Below are 26,882 nucleotides of genomic sequence, written 5' to 3'. Positions count from 1 at the left end.
CGGCTAAAGAATCCAGGTCTGGATGGTTCTGTATTTTAATATAAGATGGAGAAATGGTGTGGTTTTCCCAGAAAGTCATGTTTATGGGTTTATTGTTTTCGTTTCTTAACTAAAAATGATTGGCCATGCATTTGTTTTACATTTCAGGGGCCACACACAATAGATGGATTTTTTTTTTCTAATTCTGATAGACTGTATTCAAAGTGTCTATCAAATCTAACAAAGAAGAATACAAAAACAAAACAATATTAATAATATAATATTATTATTATGTAAATAATAATATCTCAAATTTGAATATCATTTTTTTCCATAAGAAATAGGCTACTAGTAACTTAATAGATACAAATCCAATGAAATAATATTTCCCCAAATGTTTTTCCATAATGATTAACATTTTAAGTACAATTTATAATGAGGTTAGAAATTACACAACAGATAAACCATGAGCCCAGGTTTGGCTAAATTGTCTTTTTTAGAGTAGCGAGGCTATATTAAGCTTTAATTTACAAAAATAGACAGAAAGCTCTGTCTCATATAGTTGGCTAATGCTTCCAGCAGCGCGCACTCCACTGAAACGCTGTTTCTCAGCTGGATGTCAGTTCATCCCTCACATTTTTACCTTCTGCTGGCGGACTGCGCAGGCGCAAACTCCCCTCCATCGCGTGCTTGTCACGGAAATTGAACTAGCTGACCTTTGAAAAATCCGAATATGCTTCTTGTGTGGGGATTACGGTAAGTGCTAAGAAACACCGAGGACGACTACCCATCAACAGGTGACGTAAATTCACCTGTTTCTTTTGCTAACTTGCTGAGCTGCAGGGTGTGTTTGTGTGCTTGGCTCTGCTCGTCTTATTGCTGATAATTTTCTTTGCTGTATTCTACACTGTAGTACCTTCACCTGCTTCCTGGTACTTCTCTTGAATGGCTTGTTGTTTATTGTTGTGACATCATATTGCTGTCATGGTGTATGATTCATAGGTTAAGTAATGGACCGGATTATTTTTGTTTTTGCTTCTGAATGTCAAAATACAGGTTATTGACTGTATATTTGGCCTAGTTGTGAACTTTCAAATATCAATGTTTTCTTACTGGTTTCCTTGGAAACGGTATCATTGCTTCTGTCACCCAGAGAAAGTCACAACAAACAAAGGTTTGCTATATTAACTTCATATTTTACCTGTAATAGCACACAGAAGAGTGGGTTTAAAGTGGGTTAAGACTGTGTTTTTCAACAAGTTATTAGCCATATTTGTTGGGAGGATTTAACATTATGCTGCATAAACTTAGTTGCCCTTTTATTATGTTTTACCAAACTAAAGCTAATGCGATGTACTGATGCATATCTGCTTATCAAGCAACAGAACATTGGAGACTTTCAAGGGCAGCAGCAGATAACTTGCCTTTTAAAGTTTGGAATCTCTGGAGGTAAACATCTATCACCGTTGAGTTTTTTTTTTTTTTTTTTTTAAATGCGAGCAAAGCCAGCCCCACAAGACCTTCCATAGCCCCAAAATAGAGCTGCGGCCTAATACAGCAAACAAAACAGAACAAAACAATAGCACGCAGCACGGCACCTCTGCCAGCAGGGTGACAGGGCACGAGCTCCGATGATTGATGATGAAGGAGAGAAGAATCCCCTCTCCGCCAGGATAAGAGGCTATAAGAGCGCGGAGAGGTGAATATCAGGATTAAATGAAGCTGTGAAGGTGCAGCATTGCGTAGCCATCGTCTGAGATAGACAATGTGTTATTTACACCTTAGACACGACTCATTAAACAGAAAGCACATCCCCTGCTCCACCTCTGCTGCTGCACTGGAGGGCAGGAACCATGTTAGTCTATTTAAACTGTGTGTGCTGTACAGTATGCATGCATGCAGTATAAGGTATACAGTCATTTAGTGAGGGAAGGCCTATTTCATGCTTAGAGAAGTCAAATGAATGCAGGAAAAACTCAAAGTTTAATTTTGAAACCTAAAACGCATCCTGCAAGAAAATTAGAAAAAAAAATTACAATTCCTTTTTCAACAATCCTGTTTGTTTTTTTTTTCAGTGGAGAGTTCTTGCCATTTTTATCAGCATGATGACCAATGTGACCATGTGTATGTGAGCCTATGAATGCCTAAGTGTGAACGTGATACAAGTTGTTTAGTATCCCCCCCCCTTCCTTCCTGGTTGTGGCGCGACCCTTTGTTTTTGTCTTTCTTCCACCATGTGTTCGATAACTGTCCAAGTGTTTGCACTTATTTCTCTCCATCCCATAATAGCCCTGTCACCAAGTCTGATCATTTGACTCCGTTTGTTACTGCTGCTTTGTCAAATGAGATGAATTTCCCCTCCTAGTGTTTACCACTAATTATAAACACGAGGACAGATGGGTTGTAATTCTTCTACGGAAATGTTGCAGCTCGGCCAAAGAGATGTGGCAACATCTTTTTTTCCGTTGTTGATCTTTACGGGTGAGAACGATGAATTGGGATCACCAGCATGAGATTTGTATTGGACCAGGTAAAAATGAAAGCATGTTGATTTTCTTCTACATTCTTGTTAAGTTTGAGATAAAGATTTTTTTTTCATTTTTTTTTTTTCAGTAAAGAGACGGTGCCATTGTTTCATCCTGTCACCTTATCTTTTCACTGAACCAGGACGAGAACGCTAAGCCGGTATTTTTGATCCTTTCCAGATCTCAATCCTGGCAATCTTTTAAAGGAAAATCAATACCCTCTCTTTCATGGTGATTTGACTCAGTAAACAGACCTGTCAGTGAAATCACAAACAACATGTTGATACCAAACAAAAGATTCACTGAGGATTTGATTTTCCTGTCTGATAAGAGTCACAATGTTTCCTTTCTTCCAAGTTTTAGATTTGTTCAAGGTCCTTTTCTGAGTCCAGTTGTTTTGCTTTGTGCATGATCCCAATGTGTTTCCATGTTCTATGGTGTTTTTTTATGAGTTATGGCAGGAAAGCACTTGGCATGCAGCAGTGATCAGCTTTTTTTGGCAGATGGAGCATCCTCACTTCTAAGCTGGCTGATATCGGCTGGTGCCTGTGACTGGACAGTCATCGTAAAGTCGCCATATGTCGCAATATGCTTCACAGATTGAGGCAAGGGGGCGAGTGTATTTAAGTGCACAAAATAGGAAGTTAAAACGTTCGTAAGGGGACTGAGCATATGTTCTGTTCACTTCACATCATATTCACTTTATTTCTGGGAATCAATCTTCAACCTCTACTGTCAGTCAGTCCTTTTATCTGAGCTGCAAACCCCGTCCGAATGTTTTCTTTTCTTTAACCCTGATAGACAGTTTGAAGGGGTTTCCCTCCTGATCCAGCAGAGGGCGCTCTAAAAATTCTATAATCTTGATCTGGTGCAGTCCATGTTGACCTTTAGCTCATGTTGTGTTTTTTTTTTTTTTTTATAAATGAAAATAGAAATCCTTCACGGCAGAAAGTCACACCACTAAAACACCTGGGAGATGTGCCGAAGTACGATAAGTTCTATACCTAGGATGGCAAAGGAAGCCTGGATTTATGTTGTGTAAACAAAAAATAATGGGAAAACAAAGGAAGTTGAGGAAGTCGTCCAATTTGTGATTGAAAAATTGATACATCTTTGCATTAAAGAAAAAAAATATAAGAAAGGCGTAGAAAACAGTATAAAATACATGGCTCCACTAAGGTAAAAAAAAGAAGCATCTCCTTGAACGTCAGTAAAGACAGTAGTATATAATCAGACATAATTAAGGCAGAAGGTACTGTAACCATGCAGGGAAGAAACTGAAAAGTCGAATTAAACAAAAAGAAAAATAACATGTTTTTTTGGTGGGTTTGAGAGGGAGGAGGAAGTGTGTGTGTGTGTGTGTGTGTGTGCTGTGGTTTAAGACATGAATGCACACAAAAAAACTGAAGTAATGTCGAGGTTGGGCGGTGAGGGAGTTTCAGAGCAAGCTCGACTCTACTGTTGATGATAAGAGTGTAAGCTGTTGGGAGAGGCAGAGCAGCACTTTGTTTACTGTGTACACGTGTTGGGGGGGGGGGGGGGGGGATTAATTGATATTATCATCCAGAATATTTAACATGTCATGTCACGTTTGTCGTTGATTCCTGGCTCTTAAAGTGGAACATTTCTCACATGGGGCAGAGAGTCACCTGGAAAGGATCTCCTCTCCAGAACTGCAAATGGTTTTCTTTCCTCACTTGGAATGAATTTTTCTCCTTGGCTTGACAGGTTAGGCAGCAGAAGAGAGTGACCTATAGCAGAGGGGGGGAGAGAGAGAGAGTAGAGGGGAGAGAGAGAGAGAGAGGGGGGAGGGAAGTGGCTGCAGGTGTCAAGCCTCTTGAAATTGGTTACCTTCCCTCTTGGAGATGGTGTGTACATGAGTGTGTGTGTATGTCCATGCACACGATTTCCAGAGCTTTAGTGTGTGTGTGTGTGTGTGTGTGTGTGTGTGAGAGAGAGGTTGTTCATGCATCAGAGTGGGCTTACACTTGTGTAATTATTACTTTTCAGCATCCCTTGAGTGCATCCAGACGCTCACCCACCTAACCACAGGGATAACCACGCTCTAAAGGAGATAGGTGAATCCGATTTGAAAGTGAGATGGAGGTGAAATAGTCTTTCTGACACCACACTGTATGAAAGCTGCAGCAGTATAGCCCGGGGGACGAGGCTCGTCCTGCAGTCACCAGGGCTTGTGCAAAGTTAAAGTGACATTTCAGTTGGGTGGTTTGATCGTGAACCAGGATGAATCAGTGCCTCCCACCAGGGCAGCTGGACCATCCTTCAAGTGCAGTGAAAGGACTTTTTATTTCACCCGCTACATCTTCTATGTACAGAAAGCTGTTAGTGTTTTCTGCGCACAGGAGACCGAACGGTCCAGGGGGAAAAAAAAGTCATCCAGTCTGACTCAAACTACCACTCAGAAGTTTGAGCGTTTGGGGCAGCTCCGAGTGCCCATCACTCAAACTCTTTTGACCACCGAGCCATCGTCTAGTCGCTGTTGTTAGACGAGCGTACCTCTAAATAGTGACATGCAGCAAGTTTTGTCTCGAGACATTTTGAAGGCCATTTCCATTTCTTCGGTGGCACCTCGGCATCGAATGGGACTGAGTAGCCAAATGTGATTTGTGATTGGCATATATCCTAACAGGAGTCACGGCGAAAGCCTCATTGCGTCTGTTTGTCATCATGTTCTATGGGAGAGGCAGCGATGTTTCCAGGTACACATCCTGAGCCTGTGACGCATTCAAATCTAAAAAGCAACCGGCCCTGCATCCCAGAGATGCCTCCTCAACTTTCCCTTACAGAGCAATACATTGTGATGGACAAACTCCATGTGTTAAAACCTTTTGCCTCACACCGCCCCCCAGCTCTCATCAAGCTCCGACACGTGTTTGTTTTCCGAAGAGTTAGTTAATTTGTAAATTCCATCTGCCATTACGACGATTTGGCGTTGGCGCTGTATTGTAATCAGAAGGGAGAAAGGTGTCTGTGGAGAGAAGAGAGGATGCAGGCCCCAGGGTGTCAGCCTTTGGAGGATTTATTCTATATGAGACATCTTTCATAGTTTGTTTGTCTTTCATTGAGACTCAAGACATCATCGCTCATCAACCCCAGTTATATCACCAACATTTTCACGACTAAATGTCTCATCTTTGTCACTTTTCAAAGGCTCTCTGGCTGTATCTCGTAGATAATCAAACAGCTTTCATCTACGACAAGTTTTATTATTATGAATTTGTTGCAAAGATACTTCCTTTTGTGTTGACTTTTGGCATTTATTAGAAGAGAGACCGGGCGGGCCTGAAAAACCACGAGGGTATTGGCGCCCTGAAAATGACATTTAACTGATTTGTTACCTTATTTCTTTGCGACTTATTGTCAATGAAGTAAAAAAAATAAAAATAAAGAGACTTCTTGTTTTTAGTTTGGTGGCTTAAAGAGTTTGGATCAAATAGCCAATATAATATTCATTTCATTCAACTGCTGATTTAAAGCCCAGCCTTTTAACTGTGTAAAGTGTAATGCCTGCTAGACCCAAATCCTCAAATTTTGCTTTCAACATCTGTCTCCGTCCTTCTGCTTGCTGCCTCAAGTAACTGTGTTAGTTTCTGTCTGAATGCATGTTGTGTTGCTAAGGCACTCTAACTCTCTTTGCTGCACAACAGGCTGTTTGATCCAGCCTTGATGCTTGATAACCGAAATCTGAGTAAACAAATAATGCAGGTTTAGCTTACTCATTCGCCCACAAAATCAGTTCAGGTGATGAAAACAAATCTTATATCACCCCCCCTGCTCCTTCTCCCCCCTGAGAAAATGTTTGAAAACCACAGCAGCAAGTATCGCTTCGATTGACCCAGGCAGGCTCTCCGAATTCCTGGCCACGTGCCACGCATTACTGCTTCTCCATCACCCAACAGAGCACTGCTGGGAGGTACTTGTTGTTCACCCACCCTGACAGCCAATTAAAAAACAGCTGGAGTTTAGCAGAGCCATTGAAGATAAGGGCCATTCTCCAGGGTGCAGCATTCGCACAACTGCATCGCATTATCCTCAAGGGATAATCGACAGCCAACAGCAACACCATGCAAATCACAGAGGAGGGAAGAGCTCTCCTAAAAAAAACCCCCAAAAAACAACTGGTGCTTACGGAAATCACCGAGAGCGGGAGCCAAACCGGAAAAAAATCACGATTCACATTTCATCCGAATACATCGGCATCCAAAAATCCACAAACATTTAGTACCAAGCATGTTCAAGTGTCAGTTTAGTTTGACGCTCTGCCCACACTGCCTCTGGAGATAAATGTCCTCTTGTATTTGTTCTGTGTGGCCTTTACTTTAACAGTCCCACCACTCTTTGTGATCCCTGACTGATGGTTAAAGAAACCCTGCTGGACAAGCCATCAGCCAAGCTATGATAGGAGCGGCAGCTGGCTCAGCAGTATGCACTGCTGATTTAATTACAACAACCACATTAATGATGATTGTGCCTCTCATGGGCCCATTGTGTTTGATCTGTGTGTGTGCACAGGCCACCTCATACATAGGTCTTAGAACAAGAACATATATTGGAGGAAATAGGGTGCTCTCAATGTTTTATGTCTGCTGCTGTAATGGCAGGCTTCAGTTCAGGCTAGTAAGCTTTAGCTCACCTCGTACTGCTGCAGGATTCTGTTCTTTATGGAGAACGCCGTTTGGCACATCTTTCATGCAGCCTCGCCCAGAGGGATTGTCCTTATTTTTGTAAGACACAAAACTTAGTGGAAATAAACGTCGGCTTCACAGACATGAATCATACAAGGGGTTGTTTACATATTAATCAAATGACTAATCATTAATTCTTTGCTTGGACTTCCTGTGGTGGAATGTTTACATTTTGATTCTGATGACTACAATTTCTCTTCTGTGTTTTGTTATATTTTGGGTGCGAAACAAAAACCCCACCAAGCAGCCAGAAGCTGACCTTGAGTATTATAGAGGTCAGCCTCTCTTTTTTTTTTTTTTTTTTTTTTTCATCCAGCAGTACATCATCCATGAAGCTACTCTACATAGAACAGTTTTCCAGCGTGTATGGGAAACACGTGTGGGCTCTATGAAGATGTCGAGCAGCTTTATCTCCTTCCTCCGTGTCATTCCTACGTTCACAGACAGACTGGAATTCGAACAGGTCAGGCTGCCAGGAGTTTGCATCCCAGAGAGGTCGCTGGCTCGGGCTGCGTCTCTGATCCCCGATAACATCTCCTCACTCTCTGTGTGCTGGTGTTCCCTTCATCTTCCCCTTACTCTTTCCCTTCTCTTCTTCTTCTTCTCTCGCTTCAACCAAGCCTTTTTCAGAAGCCTTAAATCCCCGATACATAACGATTTGTGGGGTTCCTTGGGTTACGAGGGGTCAAAACACTTTTCAGTTACAGAGAGGTAATTGGTTGAGTTTGCTGGTGGGAAGCCAGTGAGGGGTCATTCCTTTGTTGCTTGATCAGTGACTCTAGTGGTCGGCCGGGGAGGTTTCATAAAGGGATGGGATCTTGACTAACGGTGTGATATATTACTGGAGCTTGATTTAGTCATTTCACAGAGTTCTATTACTGATATTAGTTTTGTTTGGCAGAACACCATGGATACTTGATATCATCAAGTATGCCAGCAACGCAGCACTCTAACTGTGATAATACACAGATGTTATGGATGTCATTTTTTTCCACTGTAGTATTGAAGTTCATCTTGGAAATACCATCACTCCATAGTCTCTGGAAAGAAATCTTTAAAGGTGGACCGATAGATCAGTAGGAAACCGGTCAGCCCTGATTGGTTGCCAGTCGTCAGACGTGTTGCCGATTTAGTGCTGAACACAGACACAAGAAGTTTCATGCTGAGCAAACAGCGACACAACACAAGCTAACATGTCGGCAGTGTAGACGTGATGGCTCGGTTAAAGATGCAACGTGCGCGTCTTTGCTTGAGTACTTTAACTGTGACTTACTTAATAAAGCACATTGTGTAAATTAGACAACCAGGGGCGTAAATGTGTTTTTTCATACACTGTGCCTTAGAGGATGGTGGCATGCAATTTGTGTGTGCCGTCTAATAGTCTCTCCCTCTAATCCTGGGTTTATCTGCTGGTCACTGAGGTGGGAACGGCACCGAGACGTCAGTCATCCAGCCGACCAACCAAAACCTCTTTATTTCTTCTGTCACTGGAACCCATTTGGAAGGCTGGAGATTTATTTGGGCTCTCTTATCTCTGCAGTCCAGTCAGGAATCACATAGCTGAACTGGTGTATCTCTTCCGCCCTCTGGAAAGAGAGAGGGTAAAAGGGCCCTAAAGGGTAAAAGTCCTTCATGAATATGTTCCGGGAATCTGCAGCATGTGTATGATAACATAAAAAAAAAAAAAAAAAGAACTCACTGCACTCCACAAACCTAAATGGGTGCAATAAATAACACATTGCTGTGTGGGGAAATGTGCTGCCTGCGTTCCTCTGTAAAAATATATTCATCTTCAGAGTAGTGGTTGAAAATTGTAGTTGTTGAAAAACTAACTGCACTGCAGAGACTGCCTGTTAGGATTTGGATTATCCAAAGATTTTTTTTTTTGAGGTATGAATCTGAAAGTTGATCTGAATCCAAGCCTTTTTCACATTGTTGACATTTTTCTTCTCTATGTACCCTTATAGGCACTCGATGGAGTTGTCAGCTGAAGTCTATAGAGAACATTAGAATAAAGTAAAAAGGCTTTTCATCCACACAGATTTTTCTTTTTCTTTGGTCTGTTTGAGTTGAAACATGCTCGACAAACAGACACATGAAAGCAATAAGGCTATAACTAGTTGCACCGTTTCAAAAAAGTCAGCATTTTTAGATGACCAGCTATATTTTTATGGATGCCACATGTAAATGAAAAAGAGAAGAGTTCGATTTTTTTCTGTACTTGTTTAAAACGGCATTTATGAATTAAAAAAAAAAGGAAAAAAAAGGGATGTTAAATGAATGCCATATATTTAACAGAATAGCTCTTTTGGGTTACAAACAAAAGCCCAAAATGGCTTTAAGGAGAGGAAATGGAGAGAGGGGGGACAGACGGGGGGATAAAAAAGTAAAACACTGAAACAGCATGTTTCCATTTTAGCTGAGTGGCTAGAGTGGGTTTGCCACAAGCATGCATCAGGCCAGTTAAGAGGTTAGGCCTGGCAAGTCATTACTGTCAGAGCTAATGTAGAGAGATGAGGAGAGGGACCAGGGAGGTAAGTCTCACTAATGAATGAACACACTGCTAAGTTCAACAATTACACGCCTATGTAAATGTAAGGATAACACACTAACACGAGCACATGGCTGCTCAACTCCCCAAAACCAACGCAGCTTGAGAACAAAGGGAACGTCTCTCCATTCACTTCAGATGTGCACTTTTTTTTTTTTTTTTTTTTTTTTTTGCAGGCATTGCATGAAAGTAGATACCTCTCTCTGGAAGTGTTAAGTGTCCTATAAGGCAGACATATGGCAAGATTTTCGGGAAATACATCCTAGCATACATTTCCTAACAGTGGAATAGCAATTTAAAAGAGTCGACAGAGTGCTCCAAAGTTAGAGGATGGAAAAAACTCTGAGCCTGTTTTTGGCCAGCTCAATGGACCATACATTTCACTCAATACATTCAATTTTCTATGAAATGAAGGCACACTCCCTGACTGTACAACGTGCACCATAGCTTCCAATAATAACCCGTGAATATAACGGATGACACCTAGAATCATCCCAGAAATCTTAAACTTACGAAATCTTTTATTTTCTGTCCTGACATGTTGGAACCATTATGTTATTTTTCTTGATGTTTCTCTATACAGGAGGAGATTCATCCAATTATAGCAAGTCAGCCACAGCTGATTAAAATACGATAGTTCTACCAAGAAAAACATCAGCCCATCAATGGCGGTTGGCATTTGGGAAATGCTGTCCCAACTAACCTTTAGTCAACACACAGCAGTAACAGGCTAAGAACTGGTGCTTAGGCCGCCTGAAGCCCCCAGACAAACATCAACAACAAGCCTGTCTGCCAATCAGACTGGCCACACCCATAATTATGAATAAGTCTTATCCTTTATAAAATCAAACAGATGAGTTATAAAGAAGTTCACCCCCTGTACAGTTTGCCGATAAAGACGAGCCATTCAACACAAAAAACTAAAGTTTTAAATGTGTTCATTTCTGCTAGCATATGGGCTGTGTATGGGACTTCTGGGTCTTTAAGAGCCAGCCTCCAGTGGACACTGGAGGAACTGCACGTTTTTTGCACTTAATTTTTTTAAAGACCAGAGGTTACTGCTTGCTCCAAATAAGTAACTAAAAAAAGGCTTCCTGGAGAGTGAAAGGCTCGAAGAGGTCAAAAAGCTGCACTCACATTGGTAGTATGAGGAACAACTTTGGACTAACCTCTTTTGGTGTGTGGCCTTCAAGTCTTTGCCAGTGTCATCATGTCATGACCCTGATGGAGGCCACAGGTTATTAAAGGTCAGTAAAGTGTTTCTGGAGCTTTATGACCAATATACGATGAACACCAATAAAAATGTGACTCTTCATGTTCCAGTGGGCTGACTAAGTAGAACAATCATTTGGACACTTTCATGGTTTTCATTATTACAGCTTGCTCTTAGTTTAATGAACTGCATTAAGCAACTGTGATTATGTTCAAAACAACAACAAAGGTACCAACTGAGTTGTAAACTGATCAAATGTACTGTAAGATCTGGAATATAACATTTTATTGTGTTCAGTGAATTCTCCATTGTGCAGTTTGTGTACAGCTGGGTTGCTCTGTTAGTACCATGGAGGGTATGCGGTCCTACTAGCTACAACACCATAGATGAGTTCTCAGACTACGGTAAGAGTTATGAAATACTGACAGACTCAACTGCTCACTTGTGAACAATACAGGAGTGTTTAAATCAAAAGAGCACACACGTTTTATTCACTGAACTATATGTCACTGCTTGAGTGAAGAAGTAAAAGCTGTTAGAAAGTGGTGCAGCCAGCCAGGCCCGTGATGCCACGTACCCCAACACAGCGCTCTGTCAGCAGTCACTGTCCATTCAAACACATACACTGTCAATGTGTTAGCTCTGAAGTGGACTCACTCTGCCCACAGTGCCTCTCATCACATTACCTGTTTACGTACGGTATGTAACACCACTCCTGACTTCCTTCCAGCACACTAAGCTGCTGCAGGATAAGCTGGAGAAAAAGACAACACAATTATACTGGACTGAACTGCAAAAGTCTCCAAGCCCCGACTTACAGAATCCCTCCAAATGTGCTAATGCAGTGTGATGACACGCACAAATAATTCACATTCACAAACTTAAATGGAATAAAACAAACAGTCCAGCACGTATCCTGAATGCGTGGTTCACTTTGCAAACCAAACATTCCTCGCTTAAACATTGGTCATGTATATCCCGCGAAGCTACAAGATGAGGGTGTCCCTAAGAAAGGTTTTGGGATGTGAATTGCCTCTGTTCAAATAAACACAACAAGCCCCCCCCCCCCAAATGCTGTAAGCAGTCCCAGCAGTCTAACACATGCTCGTTCAACCTCAGCATCCAGTGAACAGCTCTCGTTGGTTTTTAAGTCTCTGTTGGGCAGCAATGGAGCAGGAGGCCGAGGACCACCAACAACGACGCCCACTCTCTTGGCTGTGTCAGCTGTCCACCAATCAAGAGTGTTTACCGCCGCCTGCCTCATGATGTCATTCCGGCTCCCAATGCCAAACTAATAACCACCACAGACCCTGGAATGCGTGTTTGTCTCTTTGAGGATGTGTGTGAAGAATCCCACATGTCAGAGTAAACCGTTGTTCCTCATGAGTCTTGAGCTGGAATGAAGGATAATAAAGCGTTCGGTCCGTGCAGCGAAAGGTCAGAGCCATAAACGACTCTGATAGGTTTCCTTTTTTTTTCTCTTTATTCTTCGTTTTTTTTCTTCCCCCCCCTCCTCTTGAAAACTCAGCAGTCACTTATCAAAGCTTAGAAAATAATCAGGTGGCTGGTGGAATGCAGGGAGGCGTGGAGGATCTGTCCGTAAAGTCTGCAGAGAACGCAGGATTGACAGCGAGCGGGCTCACTGAGATAAAAGTAAAACAAAGGAGCAGTGTCACTGAATCAGATTTTTACTTATTCCTTCATATCTCATCTTTCAAAGGAAAGGTTCATGATTATATTTCTCCCGGGACATTTTTTTTATTATAAAGAGATGAGGCTTCTTTAAATACGACCCGGTAATTGGAAACCAACAGAACAAATGTGATGTGGCTTGAGTTTCCTGCAAGAACGAAGAATGTTTTAAGGCACAAGTTGATTTTGGGGTTGTTAAGAAAGCAGCAATTTAAACTTAGACATACATGTTTATTACATCTTTCAGAGACACCAATCGGGACTTTAAAAACCTGTGGATCAGAATGAACCACCTCTTCTCTCTCTCTCTTCCCTGAGGCAACGTTGGGTTCAAATATGACTGAAATCGAAAAAATGGACCCAATCTAGTTTAAAACACGTGGTAAGAAAAAGTGTCAAAGTCGTAAACAGTTCGACAACCTTATTGTAAATAACAGTCCTCTGTGTGCAGCATGCTTCTTGAATGAATTTCCCTTTCATGGACTTCACTCTGCAGTTTCTCCGGCCTCACTGTCATACTTATCTGCCTGCAGATTACCTCGGAGGTGTTCTGTGCACTGGAGATTAATACAGCACAATATCACAATATTTTGTGTGGTAATGTGATATCATCTCATGGCCGCCAAGTTACAATATTTGTTTTATATAGTGAGCAAATGTTCTTTTTAACTGGCTGAAGGGGTTGCACAATTCAAATTGATGAAGTTGCATTGTCAAACATTTCTGTTCAACTTCCATTAGACTGAAATACCAACAGTTCAGATTCAATGTAAAAAGAGATACACATTAACTGCTCAATAAAATTGAGGCAACAGATTGCACACATTATTATTAATTACATCTAACCTTGTTAAAAGTTGAGTTAATATAACTCAAATCAGTTGCTAAAGAGTAACCTGTTTCAATTGAGTACCGTAGATTCAAATAAAGCACACAAACAAATTAACCAAATTTAAAAAAAAATATTAAGAAGCTGGCAGCAGAGACGCCACAAATATATCAAGCTATATCTGGATATTTGTCTTGATCTGGATGAAAGATGTCAACCAGTCGAGGGATGATAGTGGCGATAATGATGATACCCCTTTGATTTTTTTCGGGCGACCTTCGTTGAACCTGCCCGCCTCTTACACCCACGACAGAGGGCCGGCGGGGAGGTCGGAGGTTGCGGCAACCTCTGCTGAACCCGAGAGGAGAGATGACAGTCGCATGGCTTGTCACTGTTCCTCTCTGCAGCATTATTCCAGTGTCGCTCTGTCAAACAACAAAAAACGAGATATTCATAATCAATCAGAAATAAACAATATATAATTAAAAGCAATGCTTATAAAGAGAATAATAGCAATTCTCATGTGACTTAATGTAGCAAAGTCAGACAATCGAAACAACACATGGAGAGAGAAATAAAAGAGAGCCGACTGACCTGTATGAAGTCCCTTTCAGAGTCAGAGGGTTTCTTCAGTAGCATGGAGACATGTTGGCTGCGGGAGACTTCTTCTGGACAACAACATCTGTCTTCTTGTCTTCATCTGTCTTTTTGGAAAACCTTTGAACCAAATCAACAAGACATGTTAGTTCAGATACAACAGCCAAAGTGGTCTAACATCTGACATGTGAGGTGCAGGCGGCTTTTTCCAGGGTTTTACTTTGATCACAGTGTCGCCCATTTGACTCCCATTGTAGAAATCAAAAGACTGAAGAGAGACTGAGAATGTTTTCTGATTTACTTAAGATGTGCTGACACAATATGCAGTTCAATTATAAAATATATCTGTATTTATCGCAATTCCCAGAAAATTGCAAAATACCATATGTTGACTCATATTGTGATAATATCGAATCGTGGAGTCTCTGGTGATGCCCACCCCTGTCCTGTATACTCCTATCCTTGTTTATTATTGAAGAGGCGTCATCTTCTGGGAATATAAACATTTGCCTTTACCTAGAAATGATGGCATTTTATTTTAAATTCATTATGGTGTTTGAATGAAACTGGCATGGAAATGCCAAAGTGAGGAAGTGCTGAAAAAGAAAAGTAAAACAAAAATCTCTATATATTTTTTAGGAATACAGACAGGAGCAGAACATTGACACAATCTAAATGAAAGGAAATGCCATCTTTGAATAAGAGGAAGGATGGATGTTTTGCCATTGTGAAAACAAAATCAACAGATGAGGACAGCAAGTGTTGGAGAGGAGCATGATAGATGACAGAACAAACAGGAAGGAAAGAGAACAAGAGGACAAACTATTGGATGGTAAAGATGCTACAGTCTATAGAAAAAGAGACAAAATGCCAAAGCAGAAGTCTGAATGACAATCAATAGGAGGAAACAGTCCAAATATAAATTGTTTGCTCATATCTGGATGAGGCCGAGCGTGGAAGGATAGAGAGGGTAGAGATAGCCCAGTTGGTGCTCCATCCATCATCTGTTTGGATTGGATGCCAGCTTGATACTGGGAACATTGGCTGATTAATATTCAGCACAGGGTGGAGGGCGCAGAGTGATGCTGGATGAATTAGCTCGCTTTTGCTTTGAGATTCGCAGAGTTACTCCTCCATCCAAATGATTACGGGGAAAGCAGTTAAAGGACCAAAAAAACTGGATTATTCAGCAGAGATTGATCTCATCACGTTGCCATAACAACAGAGGCGGTTTCGTCTCAACTTTGTATAGCTGAACGCGTATTGGTGAGGTTAATGGATTGTGTGCTGTGAGCGGTGAAGATGTCTGGGTTTTTTTTTTGAATTTGCTCAGGAACCTGCAGAAACTGATGAGTCAGCAGAACGGTGGTTAGATTGACCAACAGGGTCAGCATTTCTGTCACTTGTGCGTCACCAACGACTGCCATGGGTGACCACTGCTCAGCAGAAATGTCACGCTGCCCCTGAAAATGGCACAGCAGAATCCCTCGCACACATTTCACCCAATCGCTGTTTTTGTTTTTTTCACTTATACACCCCTTTGAAAAATAAACAGTCTCTCACTGCCCTTTATCCGGCTTTTTGGGTAGCATTTCCTGGATGTACTGTGGAGCAGCAGCAGCCGAGCAGTGATGGAGGACCTTGGGTGTCAGCCTCGGTGTCGGCAGGCAACATTTGTTTGCCTTGTGTTGTCATTATTTTGCTTTTCTGTTCGCTGGTAATGTCTGTGTAGTGAGAAATGTGAACGTGCGATATTGTGTGTGACACTGGCGTGGCATAAACATGTCATGCATTTCACAACCATATAAACACACTTTTCCAGGGGATTTTCAGACACCTGTTCTGAGTTGTTCTCCAAATCATTTTGAGTGGTTGACCTTTTGCTCCCAAACAGAGCGGTAAAACAAACCACATCTTTTGACACTAATGTATGCTGTGTGTGTGTGTGTGTGTGTGTGTGTGTGTGTGCAGAGAGAGTGTGCAAATATGACACAGCTCCTTTAAATAATTATCTCTTCAACATGTTGTTTTATGTTTGGTTAATCACTAATATGCAATTATGAAAACACAGAAAACCTGCAGGGCTTTAATTAGGATTAAGACACACATTTTGCTGAAGGACCTGAGGGGCGATTTAAAGGGTCAGTTCACATACGTTACAAACAAAAACTATTTCTTCACCCACCCTGCTGTCATCCAGCCACACAGCTAGTTCTGTTTTTCATTTGCTCTGAGGGCCTTTGACTATTCTGACTCCAAACTAAAACAATAGAGTTAATGCGAGTATTGTTTTGTGTTTATCCAAACAGAAAAATATTAAGAAGAAATAAAAGGACATCAAGACTTTCGAGAACCATTGTATCTGCTTTCAACCAATCATCAATCAGTCTAGTGCCAACTCATAAGAAGTGTTTTCTGGAGACACTTCCCATGCTTTGTCATACACTGTCATCATGTTCTTCTGTGGACTAACCAGTTAAAGGGACATTGTGTTGGATTGACTTCTGTACTTCTGTATTTCAAATGTTGTCATTTAAGTTCCTTAAACTCTCTTCATATTTGTTCAGAGTGTTTCACAATCAAGCTCCCAAGCTGTAACCTTCTAACTGATGAAAATAAACGTATGAACTTTTTCCATAACACCTGGAGACTTGTTGATGTTACCTGTTACATTTCATTAGAGCAGGTTTGGCACGAGACACAGCTGTGCCGTGGTGAAGTTCACTTGATGGAGCGAGAGCGACAACACCACACTTTGGTTACACAGAGAAAGGAAAAATAAGTTTGATTTTGGTTTCCAGGTTTGAAAACTCTGTCTCTGTTATCATGAGCGTAGTTAGCGTTTAGCACATTAGCTGCACATGTGCCAACAGTGCATGCAGCCTGTTACAGATGTTTTCATCATTTACTGTTTAGTGATTCCTTGAACCAATTCATTGGCTTTTGATCACATCGGCTGATATTAGCTTATCCAGTAACTATCGTATCTTAAGCAATAATTTCATTTCAGATGTGTTCTGATATTACGAGACTAATTCATCAGACAAAGAGCATTTCATTGACGCATCATTGTATTAAACAAGCATTGCATCAAGCATTATCACTCTCCAGAGTGTCAGGATGTCAGATCGTTTGCAGTTGAGTGACCATCTTGTCTATATCTTTTTCACAAGCGATATAAATGCCCAACTTTACAGATCGAACATGGAGCTAAGAGAGCTAACTACGCTCATGATAACAGAGACAACGTTTTCAAACCTGGAAAAAAAAATCAAACCTCTTTTTCCTTTCTCCGTGTGACAAAAGTGTGGTGTTGTCGCTCTCGCTCCATCAAGTGAACTTCACCACGGCACAGCTGTGTCTCATGCCAAACCTGCTCTAATGAAATGTAACAGGTAACATCAACAAGTCTCCAGGTGTTATGCAGAAAGTTCATGTCCGTTTATTTTCATCAGAACTTGTTCCCCCCCCACCTCAGTCCATCACAGCTGAAAAGCTGACAGTGTGAGCATCAGGTAATGAATCAACCTGCTGACTCTGCCAGACGTCCGCTGAGACAGGAGGCACACTGTTTGACTCGGTATACTGTGGATAGAGGAGACAAATTGGCACGCTAACAGGGGCAAGGCTGGAGGGGAGTTATGAGAGAAGGGGGGGGGGGGGGGGGGGGGGGGGCTCTACCTTTCCTTTTGCCATACTTATAAATGTATACAGCTGGTCTATCTCAGTTTTCAATTCCCATTCGTGGTAAATACAGAGCAAAGCAGATGGAGATATGACTGGCTAAATTGGACTAGGCTGTCTAAATACCACATGACCTCACACAAGCTTTTAGGGGTCATTCCAACTTACGCTAAATGTTGTTGTAGGCAACTTTGCGCCCATTTCCCAAATGCAGCCAGACGCACAAGGACACACGCCGGAAAAACACACAGAGTGAAATTGTCACACTGCCGTCACTCTCCTATAAGCTGTCCCAATGTGTTTTTTATTTCTTTATCTCTGTGGTACATACAGCGCACTTTAGCTGCAGTGAAATGGCTGTCAGCCTCGTATTTCTGTAACTGTCCCAGACTGCGAGAGGAACAGATATCATGAACAGAATCTCTAAATTGTTGCTCGCTAAAGTCTGGTTACAGCGCAGAAAACAATCTATTGTACACACAAATCATATGGCAGGCTTCTCTGCTTCTCTATTTCTCATGCTTGAATTGCGTTTAAACTAGGGCCTGATGGATGAGAGGTTTTTGGGACCAATATCGATATTGTGGAGAGAAAAAAAAAAATCAGATCCCATTAAATCAGCCGATAACTTTCTTTAGTCTACGTTCAGTCTGTAGAGACAGAGATAGATATCTACACATTTATTTGCGTTGATCCCTCAAATGTAGTTATAAACACTTGTGGAAAAGATAGTATAACAAAGAGAAGATGGTCACTCAACTTAAAAGTAGCTGCGCTGTACGGGCATCACCGCTTGATACTCTGGAGAGCGAGAGTCTGCTGGTTAAGGGGAACTATAGTCAAATAAAATGCTTTTTAACTGGTGAATATATGTCACATATCTGTGATAAACTTAGCCAATAGCGATAATTACTTAATATGCTAATATCAGCTATTATTATCAGCAAGGCAATGAATCGGTCGCGCTTGAGTTTTATCAAAAGGTTGAGATAGTTTGAAACAGAGGACGGTTCAGAGAAGTTTCTAAAAAAAAAAAACAAGCTCTGCAGTTTTTTTTCTCAACAGTGCCCCTGAGCAAGACATAAAACCTTTTCACTGCAGAGGAAGGCTGGATTTGTATCAGGAAGTTTCCACTACCTATTTGTGAAAGTGTTCAACTGCATGAGCTGCAGCCAGGCTTGGTTTCAAGAGTGCAAGCATGCTGAGCTGACGTTATTGGACAGATAAAAGAGGACCGTTTCAATAAAGGTAGCCGCGGCGGAGCAGTGAAGGAACTCTCAGGAACAAAAGAAGTACAAGACAGGCTGTTTTTTTTTTTTCTTTAATAAAAACAGGCCATTATCACTGCTGTAAGATATGACCAAACCTTTACGATAAAGACTCGGTGTGGCTTTGTTGTTTGTTTGTTCCAGATGCTTTAAATTGAGGATGGAAGAATGGTCGTTCAGGAAGCGAGCATATCTTGTTAGGAAGAGCAGACTGAAGACTATCGCTCTTCTCTCCGTGTTTGTTTGTTTCCCTGCAGCTGTTTGTCTTCGTTATTGTCTCTTCTTCACCTGCTCGTGCTCCACACATTGACTGCCTGTTCACCTGTTGCTTTCTTTTAGTCACCAGCTTCTTTTCTACCTGATTTTTCCTCTGTTAAAAAAAAAAACGGCTTTCGCGTTAAGTCCTAAATAAAATAGAATTTAACCAAGAGAAATCCATAGTGGGACATTCGGCTTTTTATTTAGAGTCTTACGATGCCATCCATGCTGCAATGTCCCTGAAAAATAAGACACACTGCTGATTCATGCAATGCTTCTTTTATTCAGTGTCTCTGTTTTTCTGTTTGCAAATCCAGCATGACAGCATGCACATTTATTGAGGTGCTTGTCAGAAGTCATACACTCCGTTGGTCCCTGAAACAAACATACTTGTATCTGCAGCTTGTATTCTGCTACAACATCAAAATCATCTAAACTTTGACATGCATTTATTAACAGCAACAAATACATGCAAGTGTCTTTCTCGAGAAACTCCCTTATTTTCTTTCACATTTGTTGGAATTTTGTTTTTGCACAGCCCTGTTTCCTAAAATGTTGGAATGATGTGCAACATGTAAATAAAAAGAGAATGTGATGGGGTGCTGGTGGCGCAGCGGCAGCGCGCGCGTCCCATGTAGAGAGGCTATGGTCCTCGCACGGGCAGCCCGGGTTTGCGTCCGGTCTGTGGCTCCTTTCCCGAAGGCGAAAGGCCAAAAATAAATCTTAAAAAAAAAAGAGAAAAAAAAGAAAAGAGAATGTGATGACAAATGTTGAGAGTGAGGCATTTGCTTTTTGCATTACTATTCTGAAGGGATGTGCAGGTTATAAATTAGATGCCAGGAACACATTTCAAATAAAGTTGAGGCAGTTAGAAAAAAGTTATTCCACAATATCGGCTTGTTGGTGGTCGTCCTGACTTGTCAGCCATTGGAAAGGTTTGGGGCTTTTTAAAATGTGAACAAATATTAAAGGACTCCCTGAAGTGTTGAAGACTTTACTGAAATAACGTTTCTGGCATTACATTTAGAAAGGTTCGAAGACCGATGCAGATCTGTCTAAAGAGTGAGGCTAAACACTGAAGCTTCCGTCTCTGCGATGTAACAACCCACGTACACATCGGCTCTACGGAGGAGGGGGCGAGGGGAAATGGCGCCCTCCAATGTTTGGAAAGCACTTCCCATTTTAAACGCTAGGTGTCAGAGTTACATATTTAATACTCTGTCTTTGTGTTATTGGAAATAAAATCTGGGGTTACAATGTTTTACAAATCATCCCTTTCTGTTTTATTTTTAAATGTACTCGCACTCAGTCTGAAGCTCTGCTAGTAAATGCTTTCCTTTGCTCAAGATAAAACACAGCTGCACGCCTCGGGGAGGAAAAATCTGTTAACACAGTTTAGCACCAGGTTGACTTTATTTATAGATACTAAATAAGCCTTTAATCACCCCAAATAGACTCACCTGGCGGGTGAGATTTCCTCTCCCATCAGCTACTGGGAATGTCTAAAACGTTGACCTGTGGACGATTCAGAGGAAATGGTTTTCCGTGTGTCTCTTCACTTGCTTCACAAGCTAATAAACATTTTTACGCCTCATTGTTTTCAGTTTTTGGGAGCTCGTTGTGATTGTCCTCAGTTTCATTGTCTGAGTTCTTATAAGGTCAAAACTACAGGCAGTCCTTGTCCCCTGATTCATTGCACCATCACGCAGTCATTGCAGTTTTTTGATCCATAAATAATGTTGCTAGTATGATATCCAGTAATAGGCCAAAAAATCATTTTCAGCCATTTTCCGTAATACAAGAACGGCGTTTGTTATTGTCTTCGTGGGACACTTGTCTTGTCTCACATGGGGGTAATTTATAAGCCCTGATTCAGAAGTCACACCCAAAAATGTCCATCTTTAGACATGGAACATCGGTGTGCTTTCCATTCTGTCAAGGGCATTACAGAGGGATGCAATCACACAGGCAGGAAATTCAGTTTGAAATGAGTTATAACCTGCAGAGCGCTATAAATCCTGCTCCCTAAAAGCCTCACTCCTACGTTTCCCCACACACACAGAAGCAGCTGCTATCACTGCCCAGACAGGCAGAAAGGTGGGCATGTGCACGCTCACATAGACTCTGATGCTTGGGAACACGTACACACACAGTCAGCTGTGTGGCCTGTTGAGTTCACAAAAGTAAGGAAAGGCCAAAGAGACGATACAGCCAAATTATCCCCACAATGAAGTAATTAGTAACGTACAGTACCTTGTGTAATTGACTCTGCTTCCTGTTACCGTTTGCACACCATTAAAAACGGAGGAGAGAAAATCAATTTGAGAGAAACCCCATAAAAGACTGATCAGTGATTACACTCGATAACACATCTGCATGGCCACTCATTTGAAAGGCTTATTGAACGGCTTGTTGGGAAAAGTTGGCAAACACAATTCCCCCCCGCCCCCCCCCCCCCCCCCCCCCCCCCCCCATCTCCACAGAATGCTGCTTTATGCTGTGTGTTTTGTGGTTCCTCTTCTTTGTAATGATAGAGATTTTTGCAATTACTATTTATGGTAGCGGTGACTGTAATTGCTTTCCTCAGCTCATATCGGGATCATTATCATCATTCCTCCGTCATTCATACAAGCTATGAATATATATGAGCCTGTTGTCGTCTATGGGCCTAATTGAAAAAGCATCTATGTGGCCAGAAATGAAGAAACGAAAGAAGAAAGAAAGTGAATGAAGGGAGAAGGAAAAGCCGTGGTTATACTGTGGTCTCCTGCTCCTATTCACTGTTTATTATTCACGCACGCAACAGTGAAACGCAAGTGCATTTAGGTAGTGCAATAAAAGCAAATTAGCAGTACAATGGGATAAATCATTATGTGGTCGGGGGCCCACGGAGGCTCAGGTGCCTATTTTAACATTCATCCACTTAACAAGCCCGCTGACTGCTGGATCTGTGTTAAACACCCAGCCTGTTGCAAGTCCTGCAAATACAGCAGCTTCGTTAGACATTTGTCTAGTCGGGCTGGGCAATTGATTGCAAATGATGTTCATTCACTGTAATACAAGAATGAGCAGAAAACACATTACAATCGTTGGAATTTATTGCAATAAATGTGAGAAAGTTTGAAAAGCAGTTCTTTCACTGCTTTTCTCAGCATCTGTGTACAGTTTGAGCTCCATAGGTTGGAGGCCTGGTTATACTGGCCATTTCTTCACACTAAATGAAGTGACATGACGCTTAAGCTAACCATCATCCACCCCCAGTTTTACCAATGCCTATTGAGTGTAAAAAAAAAAAAAAAAAAAAAACCTTCTTGAATTGAACTTGGATTCAGGAGAAATAAACGGTGCAATTGAAAATGAATTGATGCTTTATTAGTGTCATGGAAGTTTTTTTTTTTCTTCCAGCTCTAAAGTAAATTTTCCGGTGAGCTGATGTGAAAACACAGCAGGAAATATCTAAAAAAAAAAAAAATCAACCTGACCGACATGATGGCGTGATGATGTTTGTCTCTTACAAGCCGCACATTAAAAGTATTTCTGAGATTGCTGCAATCTAAGTGCACTTAACGAAACTACTGTTTACTGTGTTTTTTTTCTGTTCACCAGCATGTTCTGTTCTACTTTGTTGTTGTAGTTTTTGTTCTTTTTATGTAATGTCTTGACTCCCACCTCCCCCTGTCTGACAAAGACAGTCTCCTGCTAAGAGCTGTGTGTGTGTGTGTGTGTGTGTGTGTTAACAACCAACTCATTGTTGCAAATCCAAGTATCATCTATTTTCAAACTGCTGCTAGCAGACCTTAAATTTAAAAAAGAAGTCTTTTACGTGAAAGTATTATGTCGAAAGTCTGATTGGACATATTCTTTTCTTTTAATTTGACTGTTCCTGCTTGTGCTTACAGTAGTTCAGAACTCGTAATAATTTAGACTCAGGGCTGCAGATTTAGTCTCTTGTTTTTGGGTAAAGTTGGGAGTTGGAACTTCTCGAGTCATCGTGCAAACACTTATTGTTGTTTCTTTGCATTTCACATAATGTTCGCTGAGCTCAAAGATTTTTAATCTAATTTACCCGGATCAGTGAGAATGTAAATTCTCCTCACCATAAAACTATGTTTACTGTCTCAATAATTACGCTGAATATTGGTTTAATTCAAAGGTAATCTGGTTAGATATGCTTTATGAGATCATTTCTTTGCTCTCACTAATTGTCTATAATAAACCATAATGGATTCTTCTAAACCTGATGAAGTGATGTGCGGCTATGAATACCACACGTGATGTGAATTTTAACTATCTTGGTGTGATGCTCTACTTAAAAAGGTCCATGAGGTACATGTCTCACGAAGCGTTAAACGAGCTTTTACTGCGTTCCGAAATGTTTAAGATCATTACAACAAATTGCGTGTATGACATCACTGCTGACTTTCAGGCCGTACCAAAGTTGAGTGGATCGCTTTGATTTGTGAATTCCCGTGGCTTATAAAAGTCAGACCTCCTTGAACATAGGTAATACATCAAAAATAAGCATCTTTTTTTTTAACGTCATCGTTGATCTCAAACAGTGGGCATGCTTTGAAAGACTGTTGGCAATAATGTTTTATTTCTATATTGGCACACACAAATAAAACCATTAGCATGGTCCTTAAATTTCATGACATATTCGACTATTTCTACATGGAGAGCCGCTATAAAGCCGGAGTTTGAACACAGTTCTTTGGCTATAGTCACTCTTGTGCAACAGCTCCAATTAGGCCTCCTGCTGTGGACTTAATATGAACCTCTAATTGAAACAGGATGTTGTGAGTCACTGGGTCCACAGTGTGTTTTTAAAGGTGCGTTGTCGCTAAAGGCTGAGCTCTTTTTCTTGGGAGGGGAATAAACCTGAAAAACAAATTATACTTCATAAAATGTACAAGTACATGCAAGGGCACACACACACACACACACACACACACACACAAACACACACACACACTGATGTGTGTGTGCTCAAAGAGAGTACACCACTTTCAGTGTGTTATCAGCAACACACACAATGCACACAATCAGCAATAGCACCATTCCACTTCCATATAAATCCCTAATCACATGCAGTCCTCACTTTTATGAGTCATACCCGTGATCCAGTGCCCTGTGCAGAGAGCACCTTTATTTTTCCAAGAACTAAATATTCAGGCTTTTATTTGGACTTTAACAAGGCTCGACAACAAATTAGGTTTTATTACAGAGACAGAAACCAAGACGACTTTGGAAAATTCTGCTTAGGGAGCTGTTTGTTTTTGCCAGCGGGAAGTGGATGCAGGATGAATTTGGTGATGACACATGCTGGTAAACCAAGAAAGCTAATTACTGATAGTCATGGTTTTTAACTCTCTGGGATTAACAGAGAGCTGTGGAAAAACCACTTGAGCACCCTGCTGGGCCTGCAGCATACATGTAATTAATGTATATGTCTACCCGTTATTTAGAGTGTGAGGAGTCTGTTACTGTGTTTCCTCTTTTAGCGCAGATCCAAGATGGGGTTTTTTTCCCCCCCTAAGCTGAGAAACTCAATCAAAAAAAACCAAACATTTATGATATTGTCAATCATTTTCTCCTTCATCTGCATATTGTATTTGTGTAAAAATGGACTGTCTGCTGAAATCATCTTCAGGATTGCTGGTCATTCCAGTTGGAGAGAAATATGAAGTTTTGGCTTGTTGTCGAGCTGGCAGCGCTGGTGGACATGATAGCTGTGCTGATGAAAAGAGCATCGATTGTAATTATCCTACCCGCGGGACTCAGAGGACCATTTAGAGGAGCAGTGAGGGGACTCAACAGAAAAAGGCTGCCACTAACATCCTTCTAATGGGCTTTCCCCCCCTTTCTTTATTCCTTCTACCAAAAACCCCGACTCTGAAAAATGGACATCGTTGAAGCAGAGCAGATGTAAATCATTGGGAAATCATCCTGGGAATGTAGGACGGGCCTCCTCCACAGGAAGGACCTCGACAGATATAAGTAGGTAGAATTTATATCTCAGTTCCAAAAAAGAAGGGTTTGCCCAACGCCACCATAAAATTTAATGTTATCTTCCCAGAATTAATGGCTGCAATAAAAACTGTGTCCATTTTAATGTTTGGGGACATATATACGAGATAAAGAGAAAAACACAACTCCTACATTCTTCTATTTAGGTTCTCCGTCCCATAGCTCATACATCACAAAACCATGACATGTAGGACATCAGAGGCTGTTTTTCCCCTGATGGAAACTTGTGGAGGAAGTGTGCAACTTTGGTGGCTTGGCAGTAACACGCCAAGCAATAGAGTCTGGTCACGTCCTCATCCAGAACTCCATGCAAACGCCCTGATCTCTCTAACAGATGTAGAGCCATAATGCAAAGCCCAACGCCAGATAAGGTTCAAAGGGTGGGGGGCTCTCATCGATCAATTTCAGACTGGAAGCGAGTGCAGGGGTCGGGAGAGCATCTCAGTATCTGTGATTCAGAACAGCTGAACACAGAACTCCTCACCTGCACGGCCGACATGGCGACAGAGTGCTTCTTTACGTTAGTTGTAGCACAATGTTAGCCGATCACCTCATATTAGGAAGCGGTACTTCATCTTCTTTTTATGTGTCACTGATCTTTGGTTTTACACTTACATGTCAATAAACAATTCTCAGAGTTAGGTTTTCATGTTGAACTACACTCCGTGGTGTCCATTTCAAGACCATTAAATAACAGGAAACTGAATGTGAGTTGACATCTTGGTCTTTAACCAGATAAGTCAATCATAACTGGTGTGCAGAGGTCAACTGAGGAAGTCTTTAAACAGGAACAAAGGTAAAAAAAAAAAAAAGATGAAGCGACTGGCCCCAGACAAGTGTTTTGCTTTTGTGCTCGTGATTTAGAGTTGACTACAACAGTACAAAAATGAAGGATGATTTATTGGTAACTACCGTTTCGAGCAGTGATTCACAATGTGGGGCATGGGAGGGGAGTAATATCACTTTTAATTGCTTTCTGCAGGTTATGTCGCTGCAGTTTGTTGCCACACTGTCTGCCTTTTCTTCTTAAAGCCAATGCTGCCAAAACACTGGAATTTGTAAGCGAAGTGCACGACTGACGGTGAGTTTATGTCGATACATGTTGATGAGTTTGGGGAGGGCTTCAGGGGGGTGAAAATATTTCCTCTGCCAAAGGAGGACCTGGCAAGTAAAAGTTTGGGAACCAATGTTTAGTATATTAGGCAATATGACACATAGGAATAGCAAACATAAATGCATGATGCTAGAAATGAAGGAAGCATTCCAAAGAGTTTGCAAACTGTCAGAAACGTTGACATATTTTCACCGGAACATCCCCAAAGTAAAACAGGAGTAGACTTTGAATATGCCAGGATTCAATTTGAACAGAGCACAGAAGTGTTACTTTGGGGGAATATTGTTAGAGTTCTGGAGCTGTTATAGACGACATTCATCGTTTTAGCTCTGACTTAAATCAGATCAGCACTAAATATTAGCCAATGCACATGTCCAGGGATTAAAAGGAAGGTACACAAACAGTATTGGCCCAGCTGCAGTCTTAAATTATTACAAGT

At 41.3% G+C, this 26,882-nt stretch overlaps 1 long non-coding RNA gene across 1 annotated transcript in view; it reads left to right on the top strand.

The window, feature by feature from the left end:
- Positions 1-736: 736 nt before the first annotated feature.
- LOC306837736 overlaps positions 737-26,882 on the top strand; it is a 47,869-nt gene continuing 21,723 nt past the window's right edge. Inside the window, exons 1-2 of the long non-coding RNA XR_013780989.1 lie at positions 737-776; positions 25,226-25,299. This is a non-coding gene — a long non-coding RNA (uncharacterized lncRNA). The remainder of the gene's footprint in view (positions 777-25,225; positions 25,300-26,882) is intronic.

Source organism: Symphodus melops, assembly GCF_947650265.1.
Source record: "Symphodus melops genome assembly, chromosome: 1".
NCBI lineage: Eukaryota > Metazoa > Chordata > Actinopteri > Labriformes > Labridae > Symphodus > Symphodus melops.
Note: the sequence above shows the minus strand (reverse complement) of the source record. Positions and strands in the feature narration are given on the sequence as shown.